Source organism: Nicotiana sylvestris, chromosome 3 (genome assembly GCF_000393655.2).
Source record: "Nicotiana sylvestris chromosome 3, ASM39365v2, whole genome shotgun sequence".
NCBI lineage: Eukaryota > Viridiplantae > Streptophyta > Magnoliopsida > Solanales > Solanaceae > Nicotiana > Nicotiana sylvestris.
The window spans coordinates 70,524,941-70,540,713 of NC_091059.1; positions in this window are offsets into that span (position 1 = coordinate 70,524,941).

Here is a 15,773-nt window from a genome sequence, read left to right on the forward strand (position 1 = left end):
GCAGGTTTAGTAGAGTCTCGCGGATCAGTACGGAGACGTTTGTACTTATCCTTGAGAGGCTGCAAAACCTTTAGGAAAAATTTCATATTCTTGAATTCCTATCGTGCGTCCTTAATTCAGCTTGAAATGTAACTCTTTGAATTCCTTCCACACGTTCATATGTGTGCATGAGCGCTGGTATCGGTTGTGCGTTTACGGCTTGCGATTCCCTGATCGAAGGGCGAGATGTGATCTTTGTGTGTTGATGTTGGGCCAGTATGGAGGACTTGAGGCTGGGCCTTGCCTATAGCTTGAACCTTGAGATGCTGATTGCGTGAGCACGTGTTTCTATATTTATATGTTTAATAGTGTCCCTATTAAGGGAAGTGGTGACTGGATAGTTACATGATGCGTGTGATGTGACTACGAGGTGTGCTCATAGGAATTGAATAAAACGAGAAGGGTCTGCTTGGGGGTAACAAGAACTATCTGGTGCTTGATTTCCATCGTGATTTGATATATAGCCTCGAGCTATGAGTGTGCTGAAGGATCCTTTCATGGTGCCTAGTTGGGAAGTGAAGTAGTTTTTACGTTGTGATATGAGTTCGGACTTACAAAGATTAAGTGACCGGGTAATAGTTGTTATTATGGAATAATATAGAGAGATGCCAGTTTGAGGCTAAGCAAGTGAATTATCTTTTACGGAGTGTTCTGAAGTTGCATAGTCCCTATGATGTTTGTTGTGAGTCCTCTTTTATCAGTGAAATTATACGTGCTGCAGTTTGAGTTTGGATCACGTTAAAAAGTTGTCTTGACTATTACGAGGGTGAATGCGAGATTTGCAGAAGTTTTGAAGTACAAGATGGTATGTGTTGCACGAGCTTATAAAGGATTGAGTTTAATCTCACTATGGTATTATGGCAGTAAAAGAGTATATGCATTATGAGTTATTGTGTGTTTGATCTATGGCTTTAAGCCAAGTGGGGGAGTCTGCTATTGATCAGTTGATTGCACGGTTATGTGTTGTGTTGGTTCCAGTTTGGGGCATACTGGTGAATATGTTATGGCTTACAGAGGTTGAGATCGAGGATGACCCGAACAAAGGAAATTTTGGATAAGGGTTATGTTATGCTTCATGGGCGTATAAGAATCTATGGAATGACTTGAGTTGTTATTGGTGGAGGAGGTAATCTACATGGAGCAGGAATCTATTTGGATGCATTAAGTTGGGGTTACTTTCTGCGGTATTGGAGTGCTAATGGAGCATAAGTCATCCGGTCCGTTTGATCAGTCTAAAGGAGGTTTGAGCAGAGTGTATGACTCTCGAGAATGGGTCTAATGGGTTCAAGATTTTTACATGTAATAATTGGAGATTTTCAGGTTGTATATTTGGCTAGAAACTGAGGTTTGTATTGGAGGGTGTTAAGAATCGTGGGATTCCTATATCATTATGGATTCTACATATCAGTATCAAGAAAGTGAAGGTAATGGCTTTAGATTGGCAGGAAGTCTCTTCAGGGAAAGTATGTTGAATGTGGTGCTTTGGGGGATATTTACGAGAGCATTTAGCAGCTTATGAGCCTTAAGGAGATGCACTTTCATTTTTGAGTATCGCGTGGTGAGTCTGGGTTAAGGATTGAGGTATTATGCCGAGGAGAAGTATCAATGTGAATGCAATTCAGAAAGAACTCGGATAGATAGGATAGCTTGGTAGTCGGTTGGATCGGCATAGTAATGGGTATGATTAGTTCTTTGGGTGTTTATGAGGTAATGAGTTTCTACAGGTGTTTCGCAACAATGCTCTTAGGTTTTAGTGGCATGTGTAGCTTGGTTAAGTTAGAAGGAGTCCGTCCTAATGGTTTGGTTTTGTGCAAATGGGATTCGGAGAGTTCTTGATGGTTTCTACAACGGTTTGGAGGTGTATATTTTCTACTGGCATAAGGAGCATGGGATGAATAGTGATTTTCTCTTAGATGGGATCAAATGGAAAAGTTCTTGGCTGGTTGAGTACGTAGTTGCTTGTATCTCGGAGTGGATTATGAAGTTATTATGTTTATCCTAGGATGGTAGGGTATATGCAGTATGTTGTGAATGATTGAGATTTGCATGTGTAAGGTCACGACTCAGTTTTGAAAGGAAGGTCACAAATTCTTAGGTAGCATGTTCAATTTCAGATGACTAGATATATGTGATCACTGATTGGTGTGGCTTGATGAGGGTTTACATTTCATAAAGGGCGATGTGTTGAGTTATGCATACTTCATTGGTATGGTGGCACTCTCTTGTTAGATCAACTACTGATATTCAAGTTCACCTAGTAGCATAGGAGAAATTTAGGAGTATCCCTCGTGGAGTGATGGAGTATCAAATGTGAGTTAGATGTTCGGTAGTGTAGCTGGGATCGGATATGGTGATTCATGTGCTTTATGGATTGGGAGACTGAGAGTTTTCATGAGTAGATGATTTTGGTGGTTGTGGATTGTGAAAATGTAGCCAAGGTCAGTCAGAGGGTGGTATGCATTGTGATTCAGTCACTATGGACTTTCGGATGGTTATTTATCTGTCGTGGGTAACCAGAGTTGATTTGTGGGTCATTGGTAAGCCCAACATGGATGTGTGTTCTACACTTGGTCAGAATTATTGACTCTGAAATGTTATTATTGTGAGATGTGCCACTCGATTGTTGTTGAGCTTATCCATGTTCTGGGTGATCTATGAGTTACTCTTCTGTGTTACGAGGAGTTGTGATTTATTGGTTATATGTGCATATGGTGCGTTTCCATTTAAGCTTTATAACAGGATTTGAGCGGGATGGGTAATTGAGCGTTGCATGATTTGTTGCGCAATGGGTATGTTCTTTTGGATTGATATGGCATTGAATCATTTGCTTCTCCATGGTTATGGTGATTCACTTTTGGGTGCTAGGCATCAAATTGCGCTTAGTTGATGATTTTGCACATAGTGACTTAAGGTGTCTCATGTGAACCAGTGTTTGGATAGGGTCGCTCATTGCGGCGAAGTATGTCGAGCTATGATCCTTTGGGTTAGACTCGTGTTTTCTGGTTCTACAATGTGTGATGGGTTCTTAACATTGTATTGTGGTGGTACTGGTGAGCCTGCGGCACAGCTCTCTCATTTGATTCACTTTCTATGGTTTGAGTACATTGGGACAGTTGCTTATTGGTGCACAGGTTGTACGAGTTGTGGCTTTAGATTGTATTGATATGGCATGTCACCAGAGTAGTTGTGTTAGATTAGATGAGATCGTTGGGATCTAGAATGAATAAAACAGGTTCGGATTTAGCATGTTGGAAGGATGATATCGTTGTTTGGCTTAGAAATTTGTTATGGTCCCTACCAAAGGAGAAGTGGCTTCACGAATGGTTGATCTGAGGAATGGTTATGACTTTCTACATGTTTCATTTATTATTGGCAGTATACAAAAGTATTGGAATGAGGTTTTATTGGATATGAGGCTTATTGTCGATATTCAATTGTTTTGAGCAACTACTGTGATTAGAAGTTATTGCTACGAGTGTTTGAGTTATGTGGTATATCATGTAATTGCATCTGAGGTTGCATGTATGGTTTGTTACAGCTTGTTTGGGCTTATTCAGAGCATAAATGTGAGATTCTAATCTTGTAGATGATTTCAGAAGTGGAAATGTAGTTCTAAGATTTATGAGCTAGGTTGGATTGCAAAATTTCAGTTACATTGTGTTATCGGACCTATATGAGATAGGGTGACATGGGATCACCCCCGGGTATGTGCATGGTAAGGTTACACAGCGATTTGATGGCTTTCAGAACAACTCTTGGCACGTTCAAGGTCGAACGTAAATTTAAATGGGGGAGAATGTAACGACCCGACCGGTCATTTTGAGCTTTTGCACTTTGCTCGCCAGTTCTCGGGCATGACTAGCCCTGTGTGATGTATTATGACTTATGTAAATCGTCGATTTTGGTTTTCAGGGTAATCAAAATGGATTTGGAAGAATAGTTCTCGGTTTGAAAAAGTTGACCAAGTTTTTACTTTTTAGTATTCGATCTCGGATTTCGATTTTTATGATTTTTTTTAGCTCCGTTAGGTGATTTGGGACTTAGGAGCGTGATCAGAATGTATTTTGGAGGTTCGTGGAAGGTTTAGGCTTTAATTGGCGAAAATGAAAATTTGGGATTTTCTGGTTGGTAATGGAAATTCTGATATCGAGATCGGAATGGAATTCCGGAAATTGGAATAGGTCCGTCGTGTCATTTTTTATGTGTGTGCAAAATTTCAGGTCATTCGGATGAGGTTTGATAGACTTATTGATCGAATTCAGAATTTGGAAGTTTTTGGAATTCATAGGCTTGAATCCGATGATGATTTGATGTGTTGATGTTGTTTTGAGTGTTCCAAAGGTTGTAACAAGTATTAATGGTGTTATGGGATATGTTGTCATGTTTGGTTGAGGTCCCGAGGGCCTCGGGTGAGTTTCGGGTGGTTAACGGACCAATTCTTGGCTTTTGAGAGTTGTAGAGTTTTCTTCTGTTTTGTTGCAGAGTTTTATTCTTCGCATTCGCAAAAGGTTGTTGAGAGGGGCAACGGGTTTGTTGTTCGCGTTCGCGATGTAAGTCCCGCGTTCGCGAAGGTTCCTGAGTTAAAGCTACGCGTCCGCGAGCAACATACTGCGTTCGCGTAGGGTTGACTGATTGGTCTTCGCGTTCGCGGGTGGGCCCTCGCGTTCGCGAAGAGGAGAATTTTGCTCAGTGAAGCTTGGTGCTTCACGAATGCGAGGGTGCTTCCGCGTTCACAATGAAGTAAATATCTGGGCAGTCAGATTATATTTTAAAATCGAGGGTTTAAGTCCAATAACACAAAAACCATTAGAGAGCTCGGGAGAAGGTGAAATTTGATGAGATTTTCAGTGAAGCAATTGGGTAAGTATTCTTCACTCATATTTGGTTTAATTCTATAATATAGTCTTGAATTTCATCATTTAATTTGAGGAATTAGAGTGGAAATTGGGAAAAATGGAGGAAAAGATTGAGAATTCTTTTTGGGATTTGAATGGGCAATTGAGGTCGGCTTTTTATGAATTTGTTATGGGTAGACTCATGAGAGTGTAAGGATTCTAGTGATGTGATTTTTATTGGATTTCGAGACGTGGGCCCGGGGGTCGGGTTTGGCCTATTTCGGGATCTTTTATGTAAATTGGTTATTTTCGAGTGGGCTTTGTTCCCTTAGCATATTTTGATGGTATGAATCTGATTTTGGTTAGATTTGGAGCAATTGGAGGCCAATTCAAGGGGCAAAGGCATTGCGGGCTAGAGTTTTGACCGGATAGAGGTAAGTAATGATTGCAAATGCTGTCCTGAGGGTATGAAACCTGAATTTCACATCGTTGTGCTACTTTGAGGTGACGCACACACTAGATGACGAGCGTGGAGTCGTGCACCGTTGGGGATTGTGACTTGGTCCATCCCGTACGATTGTTATGTCGCATATTTGATTAAAAACTGTTTGATATCATTGTGTTTTGAGAAGTATTGCTATGTTTTAGGCGGAATGCCATATTTGGGCCTCGTGCCAACTGTTTTGGACCCTTATGGGGCTTTTACTACTTTTCCTCACTGTTTTGACTTAATAATTGTACTCTGTCATGCTGTGTTTTACTGATTTTATAACTCAGCCTTATTTACTCAATTTTGATACTATAAATGATATTCTTGAACTGAACGCCCTAATTTACTAATAGTTCGAGTGTCTTGTGAGGTTCATGGCTGAGATAGACCGACGGTCTGATTGTGAGGTTAATGACTAAGAGAGGCCAAGGGCCTGGTTGTGAGGATTATATATTTATGGATCGGGCTGCATACCACAGCGGTTATGATATGGTACCTATTGAGCGTGAGCGCTGATTGATGAGAGTTGAGTTATGAGTGACTGAGAGGTTGCCCGAGGGGCTATATATATACACATATACGAGTGATGCTTTGCCTGATGGGTTTGCTTATGAAATTACTATTTTTCACTCCTCCTTAAAGTGAGTCTCTATTGAATATGTTGGTCAAATTACCGACTTCACTCACCTTTATACTGAGCCTCTATTGAAATGTTAAATAAATGTTTCAAACAAACTTTCTTTTAAACTGGAGTTCTCGCGAGGTGTTCGAAATTTAATCACTGATTTGGCTTTGTTACTCCAACGGAGATTTTTGACTTATGAGATGTTTATAAATTTTGTTTGCTCGAGGGACTGTGCACGAACTATGTTTTTCTCGAGGGGCCGGTTATTATTTTCATCACTTTCACTACAAATTTCATTAAACCTCTGCTGAACATGTTAGAAAGACAATTTTCTAAAGAATTTTACTGAAATTGGAATTTAACGAAATGATTTGATTGGTATCCTGTTTTGGGAACATACTGTACCCACTGTGGTTCTATGACGTGGTTTACGTGATTTTTTACTGCTCAGACTTTATTTACTTTTATTACTTACTAAGTTGGTATACTCACTTTACTCCCTGCACCTTGTGTGCAGATTCAGGTATTTCTAAGCTCGGTGGCAGGTTCATCGTAGCCCTATTTTTCTCCCTCCTTATTCTTCCTTATGTATTTTTCTGATTTTTCCGGCCATATTGGTCTTGATGTTGTTAGACAGTTGTAGTAGATGTTCATGACTAGTGACACTCCGATGTCGGGCTTGTGCATTTATTTCGCACTGTTCATTTAGACTTACATTATGATATATTTGATTAATTAAAGGCTTAAAAAGGATTGTTGTTGATTAAATGGTTAATTCGGGAGTTGTGTTGGCTGCCCTAGTTTCACGATAGGCGTCATCATGATCAGGTCAGTTTTTGGGTCATGAAATCTTGAATATAAGATCAAACGCAAATGAAGAACGACAATCAGAACTAGGATCTCAAATGCAAGAACAAGTGCAGCAAGTGCCACAAAATTCCACCTCTTCAGCAGCACAAGGAGTACATGAACAAGTGCAACAGGCGAATATGGATTCCATCACTCCTGCATCATAGGGAGTACATGAACGATCTGATGATTCTACCAACCATGAAGCAATTGAACAATTTAAGGAACAAGGAAAAAATATATAAATTTTAATCATAAAATTAACTAAAAATAGTGATTAATGATTATCTTTGCTTTGTACTATTGTAGTCCCCTCCTCGCCAAAATGAAAAAGAGGTCGTACTCAAATACCAAGTGTTCATGGTAGAAAGGAGAGCAAAATGATCATTCTAAATGAGTATAATCAACTCGTTGGTCTTACTAAAGAAGTTGTACAAGAGTTGGGTAGCTTCCTCGGCACATTGGCAAGGAGTGGGACTTTATGTCCTCTTAATGTATTTAATTGGAGGAAACTAGACACAAAAGATGATATGTGGAAATATATCAAGGTATGAAGTTCCCAATGTCCAATACACATGGATGATATTTCTAATTTCTTACACTAACCCAATTGCACTAAATTTGTAGGAAAAATATGACATTACTGACGAGGCGAAACAATGGGTTTTTGAATCAGTTTGTAGTGCTTGGAGAAAGTATAAGAGTCAATTGAAAACAAACCACTTCACAGCCTACGATAATGATGAGCTTCGAATGGAGAATAGGCCAGTAGATGTTCCGGAATCTTACTTTAAGGATCTTCTTAAATATTGGAACTCCGATCCTCATAAGGTAATTACATGCGGAATCTCTTGTCTAGTATTCGGTAAGTGAACCATAACAGCATTTTTATTATGATTACATACTTGAAACATTTTAAGTGGACTATTATCTATCTTATGTGCCATTATTCCTTTATGTGTCTTATCTGGTACTGTTCATTTGGAGCTTGAGTACTTGAATAAAAGACTCAAATTCATTTTTCTTTCTTGTTGCTGTTGAATTTTGATCGAGACATTGTCATCAAGTTTTTAGTTGAATTTGACAGTGTCTACTACTGCATTGAATACTAGTTTTTGAATGTTTGAATTGAATCGAGTGAATAACTATTGTTGGTTGAAAGATTGATTAGTTTTGTTTCTGAAATGTTAAGTTGTTGCTATTAGCTCTAAACTGACTTGGAACGCCATCATCTTTGCGAGCTTGTAATCCCCTTGAAGGTTGTCGATTAAGCATAGACTAAAGGTAGCATCTGCTTAAAAGGATTTGAGGTGGTGTTTTTTTAAAACCTAAAGAAACTACACAGTTCTTTGGTTTGAAATCTAATAGTTATTGTAGTTCACTGTTTGAAAATTGCTACTGCTGGTTTCATGGAGTATCAAATGGAATTGAATTTGGTGTTATAGTTTGAAGCCGTTGCTAGTTTATTAGTCTTGGGAGTTTTGAGTGTGATTTCTACACTGTTTGAGCTGCTGAAAAGTTTCTGCCAGTTAAAAATCTGATTGTTGGCAATGATTCTACAGCTTTTTGCACTAGTTTTGCAAGCATCTACACAATTTTGGTTACAATCTAACTTTTGTACAGTTGCCTGCAAATTCTTCAGCAGTGTACTTCTTAATTTACACTAAGTATGGAAACAGTTGTTTCTGTTTGTTAAAATGAATTGTTTGGTTGGTTGCTTTGAGAAAATTGCTTGGTTGTAACTGTTTGGCATGCATTTTGAAGGCAAATTGAACTACAATTGAGGAAGCAACTGCAGTTTCAAGTTAAATAAGGTTGTTGAACCTTTTATAGGTGACTGTCCAGTGATTGCTTTGTGATTTTTCTTCAGTTATTTCAGTTGTGCTATTCCTACAGTTGAAAATTCTACACTTTGTGAGCTGATGTCCAGTGGTTACAATAAAACTTCTATACAGTTGCCTGCTTAATTCTTCAGCCGTGTACTTCTTAAATTGCACTAAGTGTGGCAACTATTGATTCTGTTTGTTAAAATGAATTGTTTGGTTGGTTACTTTGAGAAAATTGCTTGGCTGTAACTGTTTGGCATGCATTTTGAAGGCAAATTGACCTGCAATTGAGGAAGCAACTGCAGTTTCAAGTGAAACAAGGTTATTTAACCTTTCATATGTGGCTATCAAGTGATTGCTTTATGATTTTTCTTCAGTTATTTCAGTTGTGTTATTCATACAGTTGAAAATTCTGCATTTTGTGAGCTGATGTCCAGTGGTTGACTCGTTTATTTGTAGAAAATCTCCAAAACCAATACAGAGAATCGAAATAAGTTGAAGTGTCCGCACACTGCTAGCAGAACACCTTTTTCTCTAATTCGTGAGGTTTGATGTTTTATCTTTCTTATTTTTTTTTAAATTATGAACTTGCTAACTTTATATGGAAAGATTATTATACATGTTTTCATGTAACGAGGAAAAAGAAGGAAATCTCTGATACTTCAGATACTCTATAAAGTAAGGACATATTTGTGGCTACAAGAAAAAGAAAATTTGGTAAACAAAGCTCATATGACAATACGATTAGTAAAATTGTACGAAATTTCTAATTTAAAGTTTGTCGTGATTATTTATTTATTCTTAGTTATTGATTCAATTTTAGTTACTTAAACTCTTTTCTTTCGCATTTAGTTTGTATGAAATGGAGAGAATACAATCAACTCAAGAAAGTGAAGATGATAGTCATTCATTTGACGCTTTTGCATCAGTCATGGGATCTGAACATCCAGGTCGTGTGAGATTTTATGGACGAGGGGTTACCAAGAATGCGTTAAAAGGGCAAAAAGGGAATCTTGGATATTCTTTAGATGCTACTGATGAGAGGAGCATCAGAAAATAGACAAAATGGAATAGAGGATGCAACAAATAATGCATGAAAAGTTCAATGAACAAAAGGATGCTATGGAACAAAATATTACAATGAACGTCATCGCACGACTTCAGCGTCTGAACCCAGATTTTCAACTTGATCCTCACATGTTAAGGTTTAGTGCACGTTCACCTGTAGAAGCTTCCTCTCCACATTAAGTTGATGTTCAACTAAATAGTCGACCATCTGCTGGTAGTAACAATCAAGGTCAGTACGTACCAAATGTTATACATCGTCTTCTATTTCTTCTTCTCCTCCTCCTCCTTATTTGGTTGGGATTTTGCTTTGGTTCAAGGCAGAGTGGATATGGTAATATCCTTTTTTCTTCCTATAAATGTGACTATTTTGGTATTATTGATATCCAACTTCTTTTATAACAGCTTTCATTTTTGTGTTGGTTGATTTTTATGCTATATATTGTTTTCTTTAGATTCTTGGCCATTCGTTGGAAATTGATGCCCGGGATTTCTAACTTGTAACGACTCGGTCAGTCATATTAAGAATTAATGCCCCAATCTCCTATTAATTGTGTTCCCCATGTTTGTTTCTGCTATTGTGAGTTGCCGGGAGTATTTATTTGGAGTTTCGGAGAGTTTTGGGACACTTAGTCCCTAAATGAGAGTTTAAGCTTTAGAATTTAGACCGTAGTCGGAGCAGTATAAAGACAGTCTCAGAATGGAATTTCGTCGGTTCCGTTAGCTCTATTGGGTGATTTCGGGCTTAGAGGCATGTTCGGATTGTGTTTTGGAGGTCCGTAGCTTATTTAGGCTTGAAATACCGAAAGTTGAATTTTTGAAGTTTGCGGTTCGATAGTGAGATTTTGATCTAAGGGTCCGAATGGAATTCTGGAAGTTGGAGTAGCTCTGTAGTATTGAATATGACGTGTGTACAAAATTTCAGGTCATTCGGATGAGGGTTGATAGACTTTTTGATCGAAAGCGTAATTTGAGAGTTTTTGGAGTTCTTAGGCTTGAATCCGATGTTAAATTGGTGTTTTGATGTTGTTTTGATCATTCTGAAAGTTAGAACAAGTTCGTATGATTTTTAGGATTGGTTGGCAGGATTAGTTGAGGTCTTGGGGGCCTCGGGTGAGTTTCGGGTGCTTAACGGAAATTGATTTTTGGACTTATGCAAAAATCTGATAGATGAACCTGTCGTAACCGCACCTGCGTGTGTGGGACCGCAGGTGCGGTGCCGCAGAAGCGGCTAGGTGACCGTAGAAGTGGAATTTGGGTATAATTAAAAGTTGTAGGTGCGACTTGGTTTAGACAGAAGCAAGACCGCAGGTGCAGTCCTAGGGCTGCAGATGCGGTTTCACTAGTAAGAAAAGGACAAAAACGAGGGTTTAGTCTCAAAACTTGGAAAAATTGATTTGGAGCTCAGGATTGGTGATTTTAAGAGAGATTTTCACCTGGGTGTTTTGGGTAAGTAATTCTTACTCGGTTTTGATTAATTTCCACGAATCTATGCTTAAATTCATCTTTTGATTTCGAATTTGGGGCGAAAGTTTGGAGAAAATTTGGGAAAAGTCCTTAGGCCTAATTTTGTGGTTTTGATCTAGAATTTGATGTCAGATTGGAATAGTTTTTATATAAATAAACTCATGAGAGTATGAAGATTCTGAATTTGTAAATTTTACCCGATTCCGAGAAGTGGGCCGAGGGGTGTTTTGGTCATTTTTCCTAATTTCACGTATTAGCTTAGAATTAATTAGTGGAATCAGTTACTTGAAGTTATATTTACGTTATGCAATTTATTTGAATTGATTTGGGTCATTTGGAGTCGAGTACTCGTGGCAAGAATGTGGTTTCGGGTTGATTTTTGAACCGGTTCGAGATAACTGGCTTGCCTAACCTCGTGTGGGGGAACTCCCCTTAGGATTTGGTATTATTGATATCTGAAATGACTTGTACGTGAGATGAGGAGTGCGTACTTGTGCTAATTGTTGAAAATCCTATTTTCATTAGGTAACTATAATTGTGTTTCCTGTCTTGTTTATACTACTTGCAAATTTAAGCCTACTGTTAGCTTAGGGAAGCATGTCTAATTGCCTTAATTGCTTTACTTGCTCAAACAGCCTTATTTGGATTATGTGTAGCATGCTAGGTTAGAAATACCTGGTTTACCTTGGTATGAAATTTTAATTGAATTGAGTATTCTTCGTGTTCGAGTATTCTTCGTGTTACTGTTGTGTGTTTACTTTGGTACTACGGATTTGTATTCCGGGAGATCCCCTGCACATATATTGATTTGGACTATAGTGTGGATACTGAGAGATCCCTAGAACGTGTATTTAGGATATTAAGAGATCCTCGGGATACCGAGAGATCCCCAGCACATATATTGAGGATACTAAGAGATCACCGGGATACCGAGAGATCCCCAGCACACATATTGAGGATACTAAGAGATCCTCGGGATACTGAGAGATCCCCGATTGTTATCTCTATGCTGAGTTGTATTCCTTCTATGATTAATTTGTCTCTGTTATAGTTGTTGTTAATCTTACTACCATGTGTTACTTCATACTGTTAGCATTTAATTATATTGTCGTATTCTATACTATTTTACCTCGTTTTTTAGCTATAATTAGTAGGGCCCTGACCTTTCTCATTACTACTCGACCGAGGTTAGGCTTGGCACTTACTGAGTACTGTTGTGGTGTACTCATACCCTTTCTGCACATGTTTTCATGTGCAGATCCAGGTACTTTGACTCAGTCTTACTACCCTTGAGGCGAGGCGATCCTCTAGAGACTTCAAGGTATAATTGCCACGTCCACAGACTGAGTAGTCCCTTTCCACTCTCTCTTATAGTTTTAGCCCATCTGTATTTATCTTGATTTAGATATTCTAGAGTTAGAGCACAATGTAGTATTCATAGTTTATGATTTCATGAGATTCCGGGTTTTGGGAATTGTTCAGTTTTTGAGATCTTGTATTGGTATATGCCGAGCGGCATCTTAAACACTTCTATATTTGTTTATCTTCAGTTTTATTTAGTTTTCCCGCATTTTAGTTCTTTTTCTGCAATTTGTTAGGCTTACCTAGACGTAGAGACTAGACGTCATCACGATAGTTCACAGAGGAAAAACTTGGGTCGTGACAAGTTGGTATCAAAGCTCTAGGTTCATAGGAGTTGTTTACCGTGAAAATGGTAACAACAATTAAATTTGTAAATGGGATTCTAAAAATATGTGATCTATTCTCGAGCTAGTTTTTAGAGCAGTTGGTGCTAAAAATGCTAAGTATGGTGATAGAATAAGAGCTAAATTGAGCAGTAAGCAAACTGAAAGGGCCTGTTGCCTGAGCGCGGAGTAGGTTGATGGAGGCCTCGGGATCGAGGGTTGAGCCAAGATCGAGCTATCTGGGATAGTCAGGAAAGGGATAACAAATAGAGATGTGATTAAGTAAGGCTCTTTATGGCCATTGCACAGCTAGACGAGCGAAGAACAAGTAAGAAAACAATAAATGTGAGGTGGCCCCGTGCCAATGAGAACAAATGACTTAAAAGAAAGAGAGAGGGATAGAGATATTATTGCACTTGTGGATAAATGGAGCAACATCATCCCTTTACAAAGTGGAGCGAGCCCCCTTTATATAGAGGAGGAGACTCGGCTACAAGTATGTGGGGGTTAGCTACAAAGTACGGCGATGGGATGGCCTGAAGTGATGCTTCAGTGTAGGCTCCTGGTAGGCGTAGCCATATGCCTAGAGGGCTTCTTCATCTATCCTGGCTTTGTCCTTTGTTTCCTCTGAGTTGGGCTTCGACGAGCCCCGAGGTCGAGAACGAGGTCAAGAACTCCTACCCACGAAATCCCGAGGCATGCTTCCGGAATGTCTCGACAGCGGGAAATTAAGTCCTCTGATTTTACCGTGTAAAGATAGTCTCCGCGTTTCCCATATCGAATAGATGGGAAATGATTTTGACACTTGACTCCTCGAGCTTCTTTTGGAGACGCCATACCGATGATGTGACCCCTGGCTCATGCTTTTCAACCTCATTCGTTGCATTCTCTGATTTTTGCTTCCCAAGGTGTAAGTACCACCGCCGGTTCAGTTTTTGTAGGTGCATTAATTGCGCTCGTCGGTCAGTCTTCCGAAGTATCGATGATCATGTCGTAATCCCTATAAATGGGGATGTCTTGGCCTTATTTTCACCATCTCAAAGTTTCTGTTGTCTTGCTTGCCTTTTCTTATATCCTTCTTTCCCCCCTTGAACATCATGTCTATGGCTTATGGTTTTAAAGCCATTTGGAGGCGCTTCCTTGGACTTTCTTATGGCCTTCTGCCAGGGCTCCCTTTTGCCAAACACAGATGCATCGTCCTGCTATCACCGCAGTTGTTGACATGCTGGCCCTTGTCGTTGTTACTACCGGGCCGAGATGATGGTGGAGTGAGAGTCGGTTCCTCCTTTATGTAGATAGTTGCTCGGACTATGCACCGCTGCTCACTCTTCTACCCGGGCCTGGTGTGCCACTTCATCCCTAGGGTTCTCTTTTTCCCAAGGGATAAGGTGGCACCACCGGCTGTTGAGGCTTGGGCCCACCGGGTCTTCACCATTGACTTCGGCGAGCCATGTCTCTTTTCTCTACCTCCTCTGCGTCCCCTCCTTTTCCTCTTCTTCATCCTCTCCAGCGAGAATCCCTTGGGGGATTGAGCTGGGAACCTATGGGAGGTGGAGATTGAAGGAGTCACCTTCAAGAATATGTGTCACACCTCCTTTTTACTTGCACCCCCAGAAAGGTGTATAAGGGAGTTTGTTTCCAATTTAAAGTGACAATCAAAACGGGATTATTTATTTTAAAAAATCACAGTCGCCACTTGGGATAATTTTATGGTGTCCCAAGTCACTGGTTCAAATCCCGAATAGAGGAAAAGATTGACTCTGTTTTACAGTCCGCGAACACAGAAATCCGAGTAAGAAATTCTGTTAACCCGGGAGAAGGTGTTAGGCATTCCCGTATTCCGTGGTTCTAGCACGGTCGCTCAACTGTTATAATTGGCATATTATCTAATTTTAATACAGGTTTTAGCCTATGGTACATTTTAACTTATTAGCCGCTTTTAATTATTATTTTTAGAAAAGATTCAATGTCATCTAAAACACATCTTGAACAACGTCACATAAATATCCCCGCGGTCCATGACACATTTTATCTAACATTGTTGAGATTTGGATTTGGGTCACATAAATGCACACCCGAATTTAGGAAGGTAATTTTTTAAAATGACTCGCCTAAAGCAACTACGCGTTTGCAACTTTGCGAGGGCCATGGAAATTCCACTAGATGGCACGCCTCGAATTCTAAGGATCAAAACAAGATTAATTATACGAGGTCCATGCAATTGAGATTTTTGCTTGGCACGGCGCAACTCGATTTATTCTAACTAAAGAAATTCTAAATTACTCATGAGGGCCATAAATTATTTATGTTGTTTAATATGGCACCCCTAAGCTGATCTATTCTAAAAACCCAATTAATCAACTAAAGAAAATTTGCAAGATTTTTACTTACTCAAACAAAATCACAGTACTACTAATATGCAACCAACAAATTGAAGGGCCATAATTATTCGTTCAGCCGGTATGGCAAAGAAACTAAACATAGTCGATGTGAGCATTAGGGAACTGGGCCAGTCTTAAAAAAATTATACCGTCCCAACCATCCGCGAAGAACCCTGTTTTGAAGCAAAGAAGAGCATATGCAGCAGAGCCTACCCCTTTCATTTTTTATTGATGTTAGAACTCTGGGCCCAAGTTGAGCCCAAACAAAAAGCTTCAGAACCAACACCCATGAGACTCGACATCGAGTCTATATCACGCTCAAGTGATGGCTGAGCAGTGAAATTTCAAGATGAATCCAAATAGCTAGTCACAAAATTACCGTATGCACACCATACAAATTGTTCCATGATTTTGAAAGAGAAACAATGAAGGATCCATTTCTTGAAGAACTATGTAGCATACGACTTTAAAATCCTAAAAAAAAAACTTAAGTTAACTTGAAATGTTGAGG